This window comes from Pleurodeles waltl, chromosome 5 (genome assembly GCF_031143425.1).
Source record: "Pleurodeles waltl isolate 20211129_DDA chromosome 5, aPleWal1.hap1.20221129, whole genome shotgun sequence".
NCBI lineage: Eukaryota > Metazoa > Chordata > Amphibia > Caudata > Salamandridae > Pleurodeles > Pleurodeles waltl.
The window spans coordinates 779,101,355-779,119,294 of NC_090444.1; the positions used below are offsets into that span (position 1 = coordinate 779,101,355).

Genomic DNA, 17,940 nt, shown 5'->3' on the forward strand with positions numbered 1-17,940 from the left:
TATTATGCCGTATGTCGTGTGCCATTGTTTTTCATCTGCAACTGGGTGTGTGTATGGTGTGTGTGTGATTGGCTGTGTTGTGCGTGTGTGTGTCACTCTCCTTTTCCTCCCTCCCTTGTGTGCTAGGCGGCTGTACTCACCATTGTCATCTTCGTCAGCGTTGGTGTTCCAGGAGGAGCATGGCATAGAAGAGCTTTGGGAAGACTTGCAGATCTGGTTCCATTGCGACTTTGTCCTTCTCTGTGTCTCTGAAAGTGAGTCTTTAGTCTTCTGTGCAGTCTTTTTTCCGCCAGACTTTTGATGGCATTGGTTCCGCCCTGGAAATCATGATGGTGTACTGTGTTGTGATATGGTGGGCGGTACTTTGTCTTCTGCCTGGCTGTTGATGGCGACCGCCGGTATGCATGGTGTTAACACCCTGGCAGATGGTGTAGTACATTGGCTGTGTATGGGAGTTCTCAACACCATGGTCACAGGCCGGCGGTATTTCCGCCACTTTATCACTCACTGTCAATGTCATAATGACCACCTGAGTGTCTCAGTCCCATTTGAAATATTGGGTATCGGGGTTTGGTTGGTCTGATAGTTGTTGGCGAGTGGAGTTTTCTTACTGCAACTTTGTTGCGGGCTTTCAGGGAGCCCACTTTCAAAGTCTGTTTTTTCATTTAAGTCATTTCTTCAATATCCTGGTACATTATGGTGTTGTGGGGGAAAAGCCCCCTCCTCAGCACTATGCAGTGCTACCTTGCCTGTATTGGGTTCCTGTCTTAATTCGTTGGTGGAACTGTGTGAAGCATTTTGGGTCAAGACCTCCTCTGCTGTCTCCGTTTGTGTGGATCTTAGGGGTTTTGGATGAATCTCTGTTTTGGAATGAACAATGTTTCTGTCTTATGTGAGCCTCCTGTGGTTTTCCCTGGTTGGTATGGGCCAAAGTTCTTGTTATTTATGACTTTCAATTCGGTGACCAATGTGGCAAGGTCAGATGGGAGCAACAATTTGGCCATGATGTCAGGGCTTAGGCAGTCTGGTGTTGTGCTCTCTCTTTTGTTGATCTCATTGATTGTGTGCATTGTTTTTGTCATATCCGCCATGGTGAGAGCCATTACTTGTAAAGTTTCCATCTGTATTTTGAGTATTTGTGATTGTCATGTTGAGGCATTTGTGGCTGCTGTCAGGGAGACGTTAATGGACCATAGCAGGTTGTCCTGCATGTAGGAAAGCTAGAATTGTGGGTAGACTAGGGGGAATTTGTAAGAAATCAGATACCTCTGGGCCTGATGCATGGCCAGCAATACCATCTGACTCGTAAAGAGCACCTCTTGTATTGAGGCCTCTGGTTGTGTCATGTCCCGGAGGGTTTCCCACCATTATTTCATCACCACCTTCATATTCATGGTATTCATGGTGGAACTGGGTGGTAATTGATTTCCTGCAGTGAGCTGGGCTGTAGGGGAGGGTCACCGCTTGCTCAAATCTTGTGTTATCTGCCAACATCCTCGTATGTGGTATTGCTGACAGATCTAGTGAGGTCAAATTAGCTCAATTATTGAGATTATACCACTGACGTCTCCTAGTTTTGGGCATGTGTATTTTCTTTCCTCTTCGCTTTTGGATGACTTGGCTAGAGGGCTTATTCCTGCCACTTTCTCTGCCTTTGCCCTTACTTCTACCTTTGGTGCCTTATTTCTGGCCATTACTTCAGGTCTCCTATGGATGGAGATCCTGAGTGATAGGTTCCAAGTCCCAGAATAAAATGTGCTTAAGGCCTTGCCATTTCCTGAGGCAGCTTTTGGGTGCGCATTCAGGCCCCGCTGTCCATGTCTTGTGTCGTGTGTCTTGATATTTTGCACTTTTTGCTTGCCGTTCAATTTTGATTTGCCCCTCCCAGGTTGCCACTCTGCCTGTTTTCTCATCTGAATAGTTCTGTGGGGTTCTTGTGGACCCACTCCTGCAACACATTAGGCTAGTTTGGGGTTTGCGGCGAGTGTCACCTCCATCCTTAAAACTGGGACCTCTCTCTCTGTCTTGAGGGTGATCATCAGATTCTGCCTCACCTCCCCCTAACCTGTGTGATGGGTATAAATGATATAGGGGCACAAACACACCTTTTTGTGTGGAGTATAAGGGTTGTGGAGGTCTTCTCCAGTGATTGCTCCCAAAATGTGTTGCAAATGTCCCCCCCCTTTTAAAACTGGGGCCTCTTTCCTGGTATCTTAAGGGTAATCCATTGGAGGCCACCTCACCGCTGCCTAACGTGTTTGATGGCTTCAAAAGTGGATTGAGGGCACAAGCACGCCTTGTTGTATAGAGTAGGGGGATTATGAAGGGGCTTTCTCCAGTGGTTGCTCCTAAATGACCAGCAAGAGCAGGAGGAGAGGAGGAGCACACCCAGGCCTCACGCTGCACCCAAGCCTGGTCAGGCCGCTTCCATGGCCCATGGGGCTCAACCTGGCCAGTGGGGCTTAGACCAAAGCACCGCTCTTTTTTCAATGCAAACCAGCACCAGACAGCACCCCCGCACTACCCTTCTGCTCTGCCTGGAGCCTCAGGACCTTCCCTGTCTTGGCTTCAGGGAGAGGGGAGTCAGATGAATAGTATGGAGGGGATTTCCCAACCCTACTGTGTTTTTAGGCCCTCGTGGGTCCTCTTTGGCCCAGACAGCCTGGTCCAGCTGTGACAGAGTGGCTTGCTGGTGGGTCGGGCTGGTCCTGTTGCACTGCTGAGCTGCTGCACCAGGGCTTCTGGGCTTCTGGGTTTGAAGGCTCAGGTGGCAGACACAGTTCACCAAGATGGCCGAAGTGGCCTCGCTGATCCACTCCCTAGGCGCTGGCACCTGCTTCCTGGCCCACAGCAGGCTCGGGGTACGGGACATGGAGATCTAGCACAGCCTCCTTACTGCACGCTGTGCTTGACATTCCTCTCCTCTGGCGTTGACGAGCACATCGCACAAGCGCACAATGTTTACGATTTGACATTCAACCTAGGTTGATTGATTTGCACCACAAATTGTTCAAAAGGTCATGGTCACCGGGGTAACAATGTGGACACATTGGTAGGTGCCATTCAAAGTTGAGTTCAAAATGAAATTTTGAAAATTTTAATGATTAACTAATTAGAGATGAGGTTATTGGGCACTGTTATGACAAAAATATACTACAGAAATGACAGACCGTGGGAACTCCTTTTCTAGAGGGGTTCATTAGAGTAGCAAAAAGTATTGACCTTTCCAATGCCTCTACTGAGGAGTTAAGTAACTCGCACAAAAATGTGGTAGCTGTAATACGAGGCAATATTCAGAATCCTCAGAAGGAACCCAAATCACTAAAAGGAATTGTTTGAAATTACATTCCATCTTCTTTAGGTGTGGGAATTTACCTCATGTGAAAGGGGGAAAACCATGTTCATCTACAAATATTACCTGCAGAATTTGTTCAAAGATTGGGCATTTTGCCAAGGTTTGTTAAAGTGCTCACAGTACGTCTACAACAGTTGCACGTGTGGTGGTTAGTCTGACAAAGTTAGTTCAGATGGACAACTTATACATGACTTTCAGGATACAGTTTTGGTTGTTTCAGAGCCTGGTTTTGCAAGAGGTGAACCTGTAATGGGTGTTGACACTCGTGTTGACATTAAAGTTGGAGGTAAATGTTTACATCTGGTGGTGAATTCCGAAGTGAGGATCACCATGATCATTTCAGATCTTTTCTGAGAAAATGGGACAGTAGAAAGTTGTTTCCTCTGGGCAGATCCCCTGTTTCCTACAAATGTAGAAAAAACTGTTTTGGAACAATTTATTGAGGACGCACTTATATTGTTTGGTACGGTGCTGAAACCTGGAATTAAGGATCAGGTTTTCAAAGATCAAAAAGTGTTTGTTATTGGAATTTCCTTTTGTTTTCCCTGATACCCTGGCTATGAGGAAAGGGGTCAAACATAAAATTAAAGCTAGAGTGAGACACATCAATCAAGCACAAAGTGTGAACACTTCCGTTTAGTCTAAGGAGTGATTTTCAAATAAAACTGTTGTTAAATAAGGCTGCAGTCCAGCCTGTTGAATCATCATTATGGTTTTCACCCTTAGTGGTAGCCTGCAAGCGGAATGGTGACAATAGAGTATTTGTGGAATTATGCAGTTTGAATAAAAAGATTTGGGTTGACTCCCATACCCTTCCATATAATAGTGATTTATTGAGTAAACTGGGTGGGGTGGTTTGTGAAAACTGACGTTTTACTGCATTCAATTCATGTATCGGATATGCGGCATATGTCTTCATAGGATTATGTTACATTTTCTAGGGGATATTGATGGTGTTGTCATTTTCCAAGACAATGTTTTGGTAAATATGAAAAGTACACAATTGAGGTTTTTGGAAAAAATATACATTTTGGTTTCTGGCATTTCCTGAGATGGAATAATGACAAGACCTGGTGTAGTGTAAGCAGTGGTGGATTTCCCAGTTCCTAAAGATAAGGATGAATTATGCTCATCAGTTGGTCTGTGCAAGTTTTATTCGCAATCCCTTCTTGATTATGCTGGCTAAATGAAACATCTTTCTCACATATTAAAAAAAATCAGTCTCACTTATGTGTCAAGACGTCTGTCAAGAAACTTTTGAGTCTGTAAAATTGGAAATTACAAATGCCATAGCACTCGAGTCATATGACACCAGTCTTAATGGTAAATGCTAGTAAATATGGCTCAAGAGTGGTACTCAGACAAAAATCTGAGTTTGAAGAGGTGACCATTTGTTTGCAATTAGCGTCCTCTGAGATGCAGAATTGCACTATTCTGCTATTGAAAAATAACTTCTGGTGTGATTTTAGCATTGAAAAATGTAATTGCTATGTGTGGATTAGCAAGCCATTGATGTATGTTTTCAATGGAAATAATGCTAAGAATGCTACTCCAAGTAGAGCCAGATTAACAACTAAGCTGTTACAATATGATGTTGTATTATGACTTATTTTATGTAAAAGTAATCCTAGGGCAGATTTCCTTCCCAGATTACCAGATGACAAGGAACCGGTGTATGCAGAGGATGATGTTGAAAGTTATTTAATTACCACTTTTGACATATGTCATCATCATCATTAGCTTTATTTCGGTAAATATAAATACCATAAAAGCACATCACAATTAAAAAAGGAACAACAAACTACATAATAAACAATTTTAGTCACAAATAGTTAAAAGGGAAAATAAAAAAATAAAAAAATAAAAAAAAGTGAAAAGTATTTGAACATAAGCATTTCCCTACTGTAAAATCGCACCTTATAATTTTACTTAAAAGGACATTGTTGATGTTAAGAGGTCAAAATATAAGCCTGGCAAAACATATCGGATAAAAAAGACAATTCTATTTAAAAATGTAAAAATATCTAAAAACTAGACGAGATAAGAACAGCAGATGGGGAATACATCTAGACCAATTAAGATAGTAGGTGCATACAATAATAGATTCATCAATTGCTGCTCCCCACATTCGTTATTAAATTTCCCTCTGCTTTTTTGAGCGTGTTCAATCTGATACGCCAGATTGAGTCTAAATATTTTGCCAGACAACAAACCACTAAAACAGATGAGTCAGATTTCAGTATTCTCAGAGCTAGCAAGCAATTTTTAAAACCCATTATCCTACATAAAGGAATGATCCAACGGGCTCTTTGTTTACGGTATGCGGGGCATTGAAGGAGAATATGAGTTACTGATTCTTCTCTAGCACAGCCCATCGGACACATCTTAGAGGAACAACTAAAATTAGACCATTTATATGTGAGGGAACGCAAAGGAAGGGAGCCCACCCTGAATCTGATGTATAATGCACGAGCAAACGGAGAAGATACTATATCCATATATTGGGCAAATTCATAGTGGCATTTAAAATGTAAGAAATTTCCCGTCATGGATGATGGCGAGACAGCAGACAGTTGTGAAAGTTGAACGTGGAGCCAAAATGCATCCTTTAATGTCTGGGTTGCATTCTTTGGAATGGATGATGGATCCTTCCAATAAGACCCCAAGCCAAGTAGCGAGAGGGTCCGTTCTACATATGCACACCACTTGATTTTGGAGCTGGTGTTATTGGCCATCAAGGTGACTAGCGCACATCTATAGTGGACGAGAGAATCTGATGACCATAAACGAATCCAATACAACGATTTAGGTCCATTCGTATTGGAAGCAGTGGGGTGCTGGAAGGAACTCTTAGCAATGACCTTAAGAAAGAGTTTTCCACTTTTGTCAAGTCATCTAAGCCACAGTGTCCCCACAATTCAGCTCCGTAAATTGCTCCCCCTCTTGCTTGTAATTTATAGATTTTTACAGCGGGCGTCATGGCAAAGCTGGGGGATCTAGCTGCGAATCTTACAATGCCACTCGCTCGCTGTTGCAATCGTAAGGTTGCCTTCTGAATGTGACACTGCCACTTGTGCGAGTCTTCTAATTTCAGACCTAAATAATCAAAGTCACTGACTCTTTCCAGCGCGGCACCCTCTAAATAAATAGGTCGTCGCATTCTGCCTTTCCTATCGCCAAACACCATGCACTTGGTTTTGGATCGGTTAATTTCAAGGCCATATTCATTGCAAAAGTCCATAAATCTTGAGAGCAGGGTTGAGAGGCCTGTGGCTGTTTGAGATACCAGCAGGGTGTCGTCGGCAAATAGAAGGCAGGGGAACTTCTGCCCACCTAATTTAGGAGAGTCGTTGGAGCACTCCATGAGATAAGGGATGCATGCATTTATGAAAAGTAGGAATAAGGTGGGGGCAAGCACACAACCTTGCCTTACACCTCGAGCAGTAAGGAATTTTTCTGTTAATTCGCCTTGTGGCCCCATCTGATTCTTCCATAGTTGCCAGTGTAGTGATCTCTGATAATGTTTAAGATAGGGCACGGGACACCTGTTTTAGACAAAACTTCCCACAGTTTGTGGCGGGGAACTAGATCAAAGGCCGATTTTAGGTCTACAAATGCTACATGTAGGTGGCCTGAGTCAACATCAACAACTTTCCATTTGATAGAAGTAAAACGAAATACCTGATCTATTGTGCTAATTTTCCCTCTGAAGCCCGCTTGAAGGTGATCTAAGATTTGGTTTTCAACTAACCACTTGTTCAGCCTGCTCAACAACTGATAACAGAACATTTTTTGGAGGTTGTCGAGGAGGCTGATAGGTCTATAATTGCCCGGATTGTTCCTCTCTCCTTTCTTGTGGATGGGCACTATAATTGCCTCTTTCCATGAGTCAGGATAAGTTCTGGTAATCAAGATGGCGTTAGAAAGCCTGTTGATATATGGGCCCCAGGTACTCTGGTCCACTTTAAACATATCAGAGGGGATCCCATCCAGCCCGGGGGCTTTCGCCGCTTTCTGGGCTGCAATGGCCGACACTGTTTCGTTCAATGAAAAAGGAGGCAAAAAGGACGTGGGCTCGTCAAAAGTTATTAGCTCCCTCGGGGTTATGTCAGGGATATAGCTAGCCAGAGAAGGGCCATACAATTCCTTAAAATGGGAGAGCCAAATATCAGGAGGGATATGGGACTCCAGGTGAGGTGCATGGTTCTGATCACCGCAGGAAACTAAAAGCCAGAACCGTTTGGAGTCGTGGACGGTAGCTGCCTCGAGTAGATTGCTCCATAGCCCCTCTTCATACTCGAGTTTGCTTTTATTACAAATAGAGGCATAATGGCGTCTAGCATTGATAATACCCGATCTATCCTTAGTCCTTAGCGCAATGGCCAAAGTGTTTTTGGCCTCCCTACACCTCTTGTTAAACCATTTGGTATGTGGTTAAATACAGGAAATAGTCAGTGGCCTAGGACGTTTAGTAAACAACTCTTTCAAGGTAGCAAAGAGGTCCAGATGAGGAGGCATTACTTCTGGTGGAGCCAGAATGAGATTAATATCAAATAACTGGTGGGAAGAAGTTAAGGCACGCAAATTTCCTTGAAGCTTGTTTGATTGCACAAAAGAGTCCCACCTAACTGTACGCCTATTACTAGACAGCTCCATAACAGTAGAGGAGATAGGGGGAAGCACAACCCCTGCTAGGAGAGGTCTCTTATATGTGATCTGGAGGGGAGCATGATCGCTAGTATGGGGAGTGCCCACCTCTAGATCTAAAATGTAGTGCCAAGCTCTTAAATCGAAAAAGATGTAATCCAATTTATTGCTGTATGAACCCCTGAAGAAGGTTGATCTAGCCGGAATGTCTGCTGGGAAGCGGCCATTGCCCAAACGAAGGCCATGGGATATCATAAGATCCAATATCTGTGTGGCCCTAACACATGGTTTATGTGAGTTTTGCTGGATGAGATGAGAAATTACGGGAGAAGGGATATTCCATACACTATCTTCAGGCTGCATGACCTCTATGTAATCTGCATTAAGTTCAAGTAGAACATTAAAGTCACCAGCTATTATAATATGATATTTGAGACGGAGGTCTGAGATTAAGGTATTCAATATCTCAATAGTGGGAGAGCGGTGATTAGAGGGTCCCGGCCTATTATAAATGTTTACACAAAGGACAGGAGAGCCTGAGGCTGAATGGATGGCAACAGCTAAAATATCATGAGAATCCACATATATCTCCTTTATACATCTCCCCTCTGTAGATTTTACCCATGTGGTTAGACCCCCTGCCGCCCTGCCAGCTGAGGATGGCTTGGCAGGTTTGAAGAAAGAGCTATACCCTTGTTTGTATGTGCAGTGTGTTGCCCATGTTTCCTGGAACATGCAGACATTAAAATTTCCAACAAATGCCCCCCACTCAGTGTCAACAAGTTTGCTATTAATGCCGGCCACATTCCAGGACAAGAGTTTTGCTGTGTCCTGGGCGCTAGAGATGCTTAAGTTTGTGGTAGTATCAGCTTGAACGTAGCTGGCAACAGGGTTCCCTTTAGATGAATTTATGGCTTTATTAATAGATCCAGGTTGTGAATCCAGTGGAAGAAGAAAACCCGGGCTAGGTGGATTAGATGGAAAATTCATAGCTACTGTAGCTGAGCAAGAGTTGGTGAGACATAGTCAGGCGATGTCCGAAGTAGCCCCACGATCCTGTGTTGAATGGGTCCTTGAAGCGGGAACGGAACAGGTCATAGAGGCCAAATCAGGTAGTGGATCTCTCTGAGCATGGTGGCCTATTGGTCTTGAGTCTTGAATAGTTGTAGAGTGGTTCAGGACCAAATTAGCTGATCTAATGGGATGGTTCGGACACATATGGCTGGCAGTGGGACAGTTAGCTGAAAGAATGATTGCTGAAGGCTTCCTACTTGTGGTCCGTTCTTCCATTTCCAAAAGGCCGGCTACCAAATGGGGACTTTTAAGGCTAAGTGTTATAAAGTCACTGGGACCAAAGAGACCAGGGGAACCATTAGATCGTTCGACAGATACAATGTCATCATGGATGATTGAGCCACAGCCCCTGACATGTCTCACCCAGTGCAAGACCTTATTTGCTAATGAGGCTTTGTCTTCTCTCACGTTTGGAGGCAAGGGTGGAACATTGCACATATATATATAATTATTGTTGATTGGTTTGTGGTTGTGAAGTGAAGCTTTGGTAATGTCCCATTTAAAGGGAACATTGGGTATGAGGGGAGTAGATCTACCAAAAGAGGGCGTAGGCTGTTTTGCGGGACCCTGGTCTACTGTGGGACCCGCTGCGCAAACTAGTGGCAGAAGGGGCCCATTTGGTAAGACGCCTTTTGCAGATGGATGCCTGATTGGCAAAAGGTTTAGCTTAGGCTCGCTGATGGGGGAAGAGTGTTTGTTTTTAAGAAGGGTGGTGATTTCAAGCAATGATGATCTCAACTCGCCAACTTCAGTCTTAAGGCTACACACCAGTGTGAACAGATCATTTTGTAGAGGAGCACAACATGGCGAAGTTGGGGAGGCTGATTGCTGGTTGGCCAGGTCAATGGATGCCAGGGGAGAAAAACGATTGGAGCATGAAATTGTAGGGTGTGGTGTGTAGACTTTAGGTGCTTCTGAATCAGAATAAGATGTTGGAAGGGCAGTGGGGACTTGACAAGCCAACGACTGTTGGGATGGCTGATGAGGTAAGGCGACAGATTGTGAATTGGCAACAGTGTGTGAACTGGATGTTAAAAATGGAATAAGCGTGCCAGATTTTAGGCCCTTTCGTTTAGGCCTCTCCTTGTTGCTTAAGATCTGTTCTACCTCTTCTATTAAATCATCTATTTCCTTGGCAACGCAGCTAGTGTGGGGTAACGTAGCCTTATTGGTTTTAGGTATTTTGGATTTGCCAGAGCCTAAAGTCGGGCTGTCTTTTGCTTTACGCTTCCCCATTGGAGAATGATGCTATGTTACGATATAAGGAAGTTTGGGAAGCTTCCCTATACAGAAGGGGCAGTTAGCTTGCCTTAGGGCCAAGAGGGGAGGCCCAGCCCGGCCTCCTTCGGCCTCTGACGGGCACGGACGGGCCCGCCCTTGGCCCGGGCGCGTCCGCGCGCGTCCCGCGAGCGGGAGCGCAATGAAGGAATTTAAAGGGCTCCTGCCCTTTGGTTCCGGCGCTCGGCCCAGGTGAAGCAAGTCAGGCAAGATGACAGCGCGTCCCGCGTCCCCGCGAGCGGGAGCGCAATGAAGGAATTTAAAGGGCTCCTGCCCTTTGGTTCCGGCGCTCGGCCCAGGTGAAGCAAGTCAGGCAAGATGACAGCGCGTCCCGCGTCCCCGCGAGCGGGAGCGCAATGAAGGAATTTAAAGGGCTCCTGCCCTTTGGTTCCGGCGCTCGGCCCAGGTGAAGCAAGTCAGGCAAGATGACAGCGCGTCCCGCGTCCCCCATTGCCTGAACAACTAATATATATATATTTATTTTCTAAACAACTAATAAACCATAAAAACCAAAAAGAAAACCTCACCTTAAAATTAGTTGTTCAGGCAATTGTTATTCAGGCACAATTGTTGTTTAGACAGTAGTTGTTCGGTACTTAGCTGTAGAGACGTTTTAGTTGTTTAGCAGTAGTGGTTCAGGCAAGTAGTAGTTTAGACCTAGTTGTTCAGGATATTTCCCTCCCATGGATTTTATCAAGTGTAACATTGAACTCTGGACTCCGTTATTGACTAATGTATTTAACAATCCTGTAGATTCCCCAGTTCTGAGTTCATGGACTACCTTTGCTAATGTTCCAATAATTAAAAAAGGTGATCGGTCCCAGTCTAGTTGCAAACATCCAGTTTCATTCATTGATACATATGTCAAAATATTTGGTGTTATTTATAATATAATTAAGGAATGGGGCTCAAATAATGCTATTTTGCATACCTGACAGTATGACTTCAAAGGTTGCATAGACACAATAGTGCAATACATGAATTTAAATTGTAATGTTGGAAAGTATGCTGTAGTCAAGCAAATACTACTGTATCTTGCATTTATGGATCTGATTGCGGCATTTGATTGTGTGAATCGCTTGAAGCTCTGTTGACTCCTCCTTTCCAGGGGAATGGATGAAGAACTTGTGCACTTTTCAGCCTCCCTCCATGAGACTATGAAGGCCAGAATAAGGTCTGGGCCTAATGGGGAAGTGTTTAATGAGATCAGAATCTCCTGGGTTGCGTCAAGACTGTGTGTTGGCGCCCTTATTGTTTATAATATATATTAATTAACTTAGTTCTATAACAACTATTACTCCAGACATCCCTCAGGTGAAGGAGTCTCAGTTCCCACCCTGCTGTATGCAGATGACGCCGTGCTGATTGCTCATACCCAAAAAGCCTAGCTTCTGTTGGCGTCTGCTTTTATTAAATTTATGGCTGACCTTGGTCTTTAAACTAATTTTTCTGAGTCATATATTATAGCCCCAGGCCCTTAGCGCAACTGGATCCATACTCTTGTTGTTGGTGTAAAATGCCTAGAAAGAACCAGCACTTCTTTGTATCTTGGGGTTATCTTTTATTCAGTCGACTCTTAGGTACCTAACATAGCACAGGTTGAAACTATTCCAGGCAGTTGGCTCACTTTTGACACTACCCCATCCCCCTTGAGGGGGGGAGGGGCACACTCAACTCTTTTGCAAATATATGCGACTCAGTGCTCCCCTGTCACAACATATGGAGCCAAGCTATAGGGTATTACTCATTGTGAAGTTTTACAAGTGGAGGAAAATCGCTTCTGCAGGATAGTTCTCTCTGTCCTCATTTCATTTGTCACAAGGAGTTGGGTCTCTCTTATACAGAAGATGATATTAGAGCTCGTCCTTTACTCCTGTGGCTATCTATTTGGAGAACTGAGGAGGCAGCCCTTAATAGAGATATCATCATGGATGGTTTAGCATGTGATAAGGGCCTTAGTACACCTTGGCTATCATATGAGGAAAAAACATTTCAAATGATCGCGCTGTTGCATGCTTTTATAGAGTTGCGCTCCAGTGGAAGTTTAAACAAAAAATAGGTGAACACATTAATAGTTAATTACGCATGTTCCCACAGCCTACTGCAGAAGCTGTAAAGCTTTCTGTTGCGGATTATTTGCATCTGAGTCTCAACAGAATGCCAACCAAATATTTGTTTAGTGCTTGCAGGCGTTGGGAGAGACGTATATTATTTTACTTCAGGGCAGACAGCATCAAGTACTTATTTTGTTTTCCACTGGGCTAGCAAAAAAGCTTGGCTCTTGTGTATGTCCTTGTGATGGTAGATCCAGGCAATTAATTATACATTATAGCCCCTTTTATTAACTTTATAAAAAATAATACTAAACAGTTTTTAATTCCATTTTTGCGATTTCTGAACTTTAGGCAGTGATGTTCAGCTTTCTATTTCCTCCTACAGTTGATAGACGATAAGTGCTGTTTTCCTGTCAGCTGTTTTCTGAGAGCCGCTGTGCAGTCACGAAGCACAATGCGCTTTGGGTGATGTACTGATTTTCTGGTTTCATATGTTCCTATGTATGGGTCCCGCTGTTCTTGTATTTTATTTATTGTGAACATCTATTTTTTAACTTTTTAATACGTTTGTTAATGCACATTGCTTTACATTATGTTTTAGCTTGGATTGTGTACTTCTACGGACGCATACTTGCATCCGAATATAATTCTGGAAGTGAAGTGAAGTGAATGACTTTCCTGCCTCTTCCCCAATCTGAGTTTTAGAGAAATATGTGATACATGCTGAATATTCTTATTTCTGCAATAAGTTTGGTCCTGAAGTGACTGATAAAACCTTTTGCTGAAGACTCACATTTGGAATTTAAGATTTATTCAGAATTCTCTGTTTGTTCGCACTGTTCAGCAGATTTGCGAACTTTCTATAGTGGAAAAGCTAGAGTTGTTTTCAAGTTTTAAAGAAAGGCTCATGAAGCAGTCATGTCTGGAAGGTATAAGGTGTCTAGGAGCCAGAATCACAGCTGTCGAGGTCCACATTATTTAAAGACTTCAGGAAAAACACTGAGAAAATATGAATTCCCAATCACTGCATACAGAATGAAGATGAAACCTAATTATGGCTATGAAATTGATATCATGCAAGTTCAAAGAAACATCTTGCCAAATAACTAAAGATGCCGAATAAACGTTGCAATCGAGAAATATACAATTGAATTATTTTATTTTCCCCCAGTGTTTTTATTAACATTTTCGAATTCCTGTTAATCTTTAATCCTTCATTTGTTTTTTAAAGTTACATCACTTTGGGGGTACTCTTTGTTAGAGTGATGGAGGTTTGTGCTTTTAGGCAGATCCACCAATTAAAATTTCGCCGAACAAAGAGCAAAAGTGAAAAAACAACTAAATTATGGTAATCCCAAAATCAACATCTAAAGAAAAACAGCTGCTTTGGATGGAGAGTCAAAGGGGCATATTTAAAAAAAGTTTTTTTCTTGCACTCTTTATCGCTCCCCTACTGCCATCATGTGTGTGCCGTATTTAAAAAACTGCCCACCATGGCGTAGGGTAGGGGACAATAGCATCATTGTTATGATGCTACTAATGTACTCTGCAGGACTAGCACCTACATCTTTGCTCTACTCTGCAGAGTACATAGGTGCCCATTGTAAACAATGGTGTGCCCCCTTTTAATGCCTGCTCTGAACAGGCGTTAAAAGTGTCCAAAAACATCTGTTAGGTTTCCTTGCACAATTGCACAATTGTTTTGCCCCCCCCCCCTAACGGGGGAATGCCCTATTGTAGATATTATGCCTGTCACAGGCATAATGTAGCGCAAAGGGTTACAAAGTGGCCCAAATCATGCAATACACCACTTTGTAAATATGGCGTGGGGCTGCTTTCTAGGAAAAGGCACTTAGCACTTATGGTGAAAGAAAACCGCACATAAATACAGCTATTATATAGGCACTGTGGTATTTTACTATAAAGCTGAATTAGACAAATCTCGCTGTTCTGCTGCATTCTCGGACAAGCCCCAATTAGACCAAAATGCATTGAGGAATTGCATGAAAAGGGTTTTACAATTATGATAAAAAGTTTAACCATAGTAAGGCCCCTAATGCCAATGTCAAACATACACTACATTTACAAGTTATTAGTTAGTTTGAACGTATGTTAGTAGGAAATTGGGTTATTAGTTGGGCAGAATGTGAGTATAACACTTCAGAGTATTTCCTCTACACACTCAGACCATACAATATGTATCCATAGCACTAACTACTAGATGTTCCTGAAGCACCAAGTTGAAAAGCGTCAAACTCCAGTTCCTGGAAAGCTTTAAAACCAGTAGCACTTCTCTGAGGGTTAGGTTTTCTAAATGCCCTGAAGCATAAGGCAACCTTTAGGGAGCATCTGCAGCCCCCAGACAGAATGACTGATACATTGATGGTGTCCTTGCTCATTTTGGAAGCAGCACTAGCTCACTGATTGCTAAACAGGCCCCTTGGGGGCATTGCTGGAGCAGTGAATGCAAAATGACTGAGCAGACTTACCCAGTGCTTTTATTCTAGTTGTGGAAGTGTGCATCATGAGTTGTTTTGTGTTTGACTTTCTTTGATGGGTGCCCCATTTTCACTCAGGACTCCCAGTGCTTCAATACAGGGCATGTAGTTCACTCTTGTGCTGAGGTGTGGGACCCGTCATGCTCACTTTCACACCCATGTCCTCACCGGTGGGCTGCAGTGTGCCGGCTGTCATCCCCCCATTCCCGGCCTAGGAGAGCAAGAGGCAGAACACTTATACTGAGGAGCGCAATGGCCCCCTCCTTTGCCTCCAGTGTCTTCCTTGGCCATCAGCAAGTAGTTGGCCCAGCAGGGCTTCTTTCAGCTGCTGCAACCAGGGCTGTGGAGGGGCCATCATCATCCAAGAGAGGGGGCCACAAGCATGCCTGCTTTCCACAACAAAAAGAGAGACATCACTGCACCTGTCAAGTTTACAGGTTAAAACTGCTACAGGCAGGTTACCTGTGTGCAGCTAAAAGACTACGCACAACAGTAGTTTTTCACATGTAGTGTACACACTTGTGCGCACGTGTTCATGTGTAACAAGGCCTATACTTTTACCCTAGTTGACCTGCAGCAGCCTTATTGAAAAAGTCAGACACTGGTGGTAAACACACTCAGTCCCATTTAACAAAAATTACCACAAGACTCAAGAAGTGAAGGTCCAAAAAACAGGTGATCAAAAGCAAAAAATCCTGACTGAGTAAATGGACAGAACCCATTCACAACAGTGTCCCATTTTAGTGTTGGGGTATTTGTGCTTCCTAGGAGCAGTGAATACGCATTCTAGATTAATTGATCCCTCTCAGAGAGACAATGATTATGCAAGTACCCAATCATTTTGCCGTAAAATGAACTTGCTTTAAGTCCAACCATTCCATATTTCTACATTTCTTTGATGATCTCGGTAAGAAATCGGATTGTCAATTGACTGCGGTGTGAACCCTGGTCAAGCAGCAACCAACACCCTTGTGAGGGTGAGGCACAAGGCAAGGCTAAATGAACTTGTGCTTAACCCTCTGGTAGCTTGGCACAAAGCAATCAGTCTTAACTAAGAGGCAATATGTAAAGTATTTGTGCAACACTTCAAACACTAATAAAGTGAAAACACCACACAAAAAGGATTCCCACACCAGAGTAGAGACATAGAGTATTTTTTAAATAAATAAAACAATACCAAATCAACAAAAATCCAATCAGCAGTACCAACGATATGCAAGTTTAAAGATTTCACTAAAAAAGAGTGCCAAAAATACCAAACTGTGGATATCTGGGTAACTGGAATGGGACAAAGTCACAAGGTCAGGCTGACAGCAAATGAGAGTTGGCCCACTGGACAAGAGTATCTCAGTTTCTGGTTTGCAGAGCATTATGAGGTCCTGCACCGAGGATGCATCATGCAGCGAGGAGGTTTGTTGGTTCTGAGGAGCAGTGAAGCTGCAATGTGAGGCACTGCATCATTGCCGAGTATCCCAATGGTGAGGGCTTGCAATGCAAACTCAGGCCTCGACGATGCATTGCACAGTCAAGGCTAGCTGGGAGGCTGCGATATGAGAACCTACGTTGTCATCAAAGCTGCGGTCGAAGAGGAATTTGTGGCTTTAACGACAAAGGGTCTTTGTCGGTAAAGCTTACAAGGCAGCTGTACTGATGCGGGCTGCAGATTGATGCGGAGTCCTTGCACAAGAAGAACCCTGGCATCAGGGGCAGTGCATCTGTTCTGAAGGCTATGTGTTGAACAACAAAGGTGATGCACTGGAGATACACCACACCTTGGAAACATGTAGGTTCTGTTGGTTCCACAGATGGGCTGGAAGAGCACCTTAAGTCCCACTTTTAAGGGACCAGGACTGAGGTTGCACCACCTGGAAAGCTAGGACTCACAAATTGCAGAGTCCAGGTGATGGGCTCAAGATTGTTGGAGCCTTCTGTTTATGAGGCTCTCATCAGGAGCCCGGCCAAAAAACCCTTGGAATCACTATGTGATCCTGGGTTCAACAGATGCAGGTCCAGTCCTTTTCCCCCGGGAAAGAGGGCAGCAGGCAGCTGGTCAGCACAGCAGGCAAAGGGTCCTTCAGAGCAGCAATCCAGGAACACAACATCCCTTCTCCCTGGCAGAATATCCACAGGTCCAGATGTGTACTGAAGAGTTGGTACGTGAGGTCCACCTAGTTCTGCCTTCTGCCTTTGAAGTGGGAAAGGTTCTAGAGTGTTGCCTGTGAAGTGCACAGGTGCCCTGTCTTCCTTGCCCTGGCTACAGACTAAATACAGAGGGTATGCAGTCCTTTGTGAGAAGGCAAGACACAGCCTATTCAAGTGTAAGAGGGGTTGTGACCAGCTCCTTTCTCCCATCCTGCCAGTGATGGCACACCCAGGCACACCTAAGCTCCTTATTGTATGCAGATGTCACACAAAGCTCAAATGTCAGTTACACCCAGTCATGTGGCCCAGAGACAGGCTACAGGCACCAAATGGCTAAGGCAGGAAATTGCCAACGGTTTAAAAGTGGCCTTTTTAAAAATTGCATTTAAAATCCAACTTTACCATAAGTTAGGACATTACAATTCCAAAGACACCAGACACAAGTTACAGCTTATTAAATGCAATAAGGTAACTCCAACTTTCTCCTATGGGAGAGGTAGGCCTTGCAGTACAACCAGGACATGTAAAACTGAAAAGTACATGTCTGACTTTTTAAATACATTGCACTCTGCCCTCTGTACTGTCCAGGGCCTCCCTTAGTGGTGACGTAGATATATATAAAGTCACGGTTTGGGCTTGGCAAAAGGTTTATTTTTCTAGGTCACAATTGCTGTTTAGGGCTGCAATGGCATGCTCAAGACATGTTCAAAGTACTACTTAAGTGGGTGGCACAATCAGTGCTGTAGGCCTTCTAGCAGCATTTAATTCACGAGCCTGGGCATAGGTAGTGCCACTTTATTAGGGATTTACAAATAAATTAAATATGGCAGTTGGGTGTAAGCCAATTCTACCATGTTTTAAGGAAAGAGCGCAAAGACTGTAGCACTAGTAA

The 17,940-nt window shown here is 43.8% G+C and overlaps 1 protein-coding gene across 43 annotated transcripts in view; it reads right to left on the minus strand.

The window, feature by feature from the left end:
* The window catches only part of TRDN (triadin), a 1,868,677-nt gene that overhangs the window by 326,819 nt on the left and 1,523,918 nt on the right, over window positions 1–17,940 (minus strand). The gene's annotated exons all lie outside the window — the stretch shown is intronic.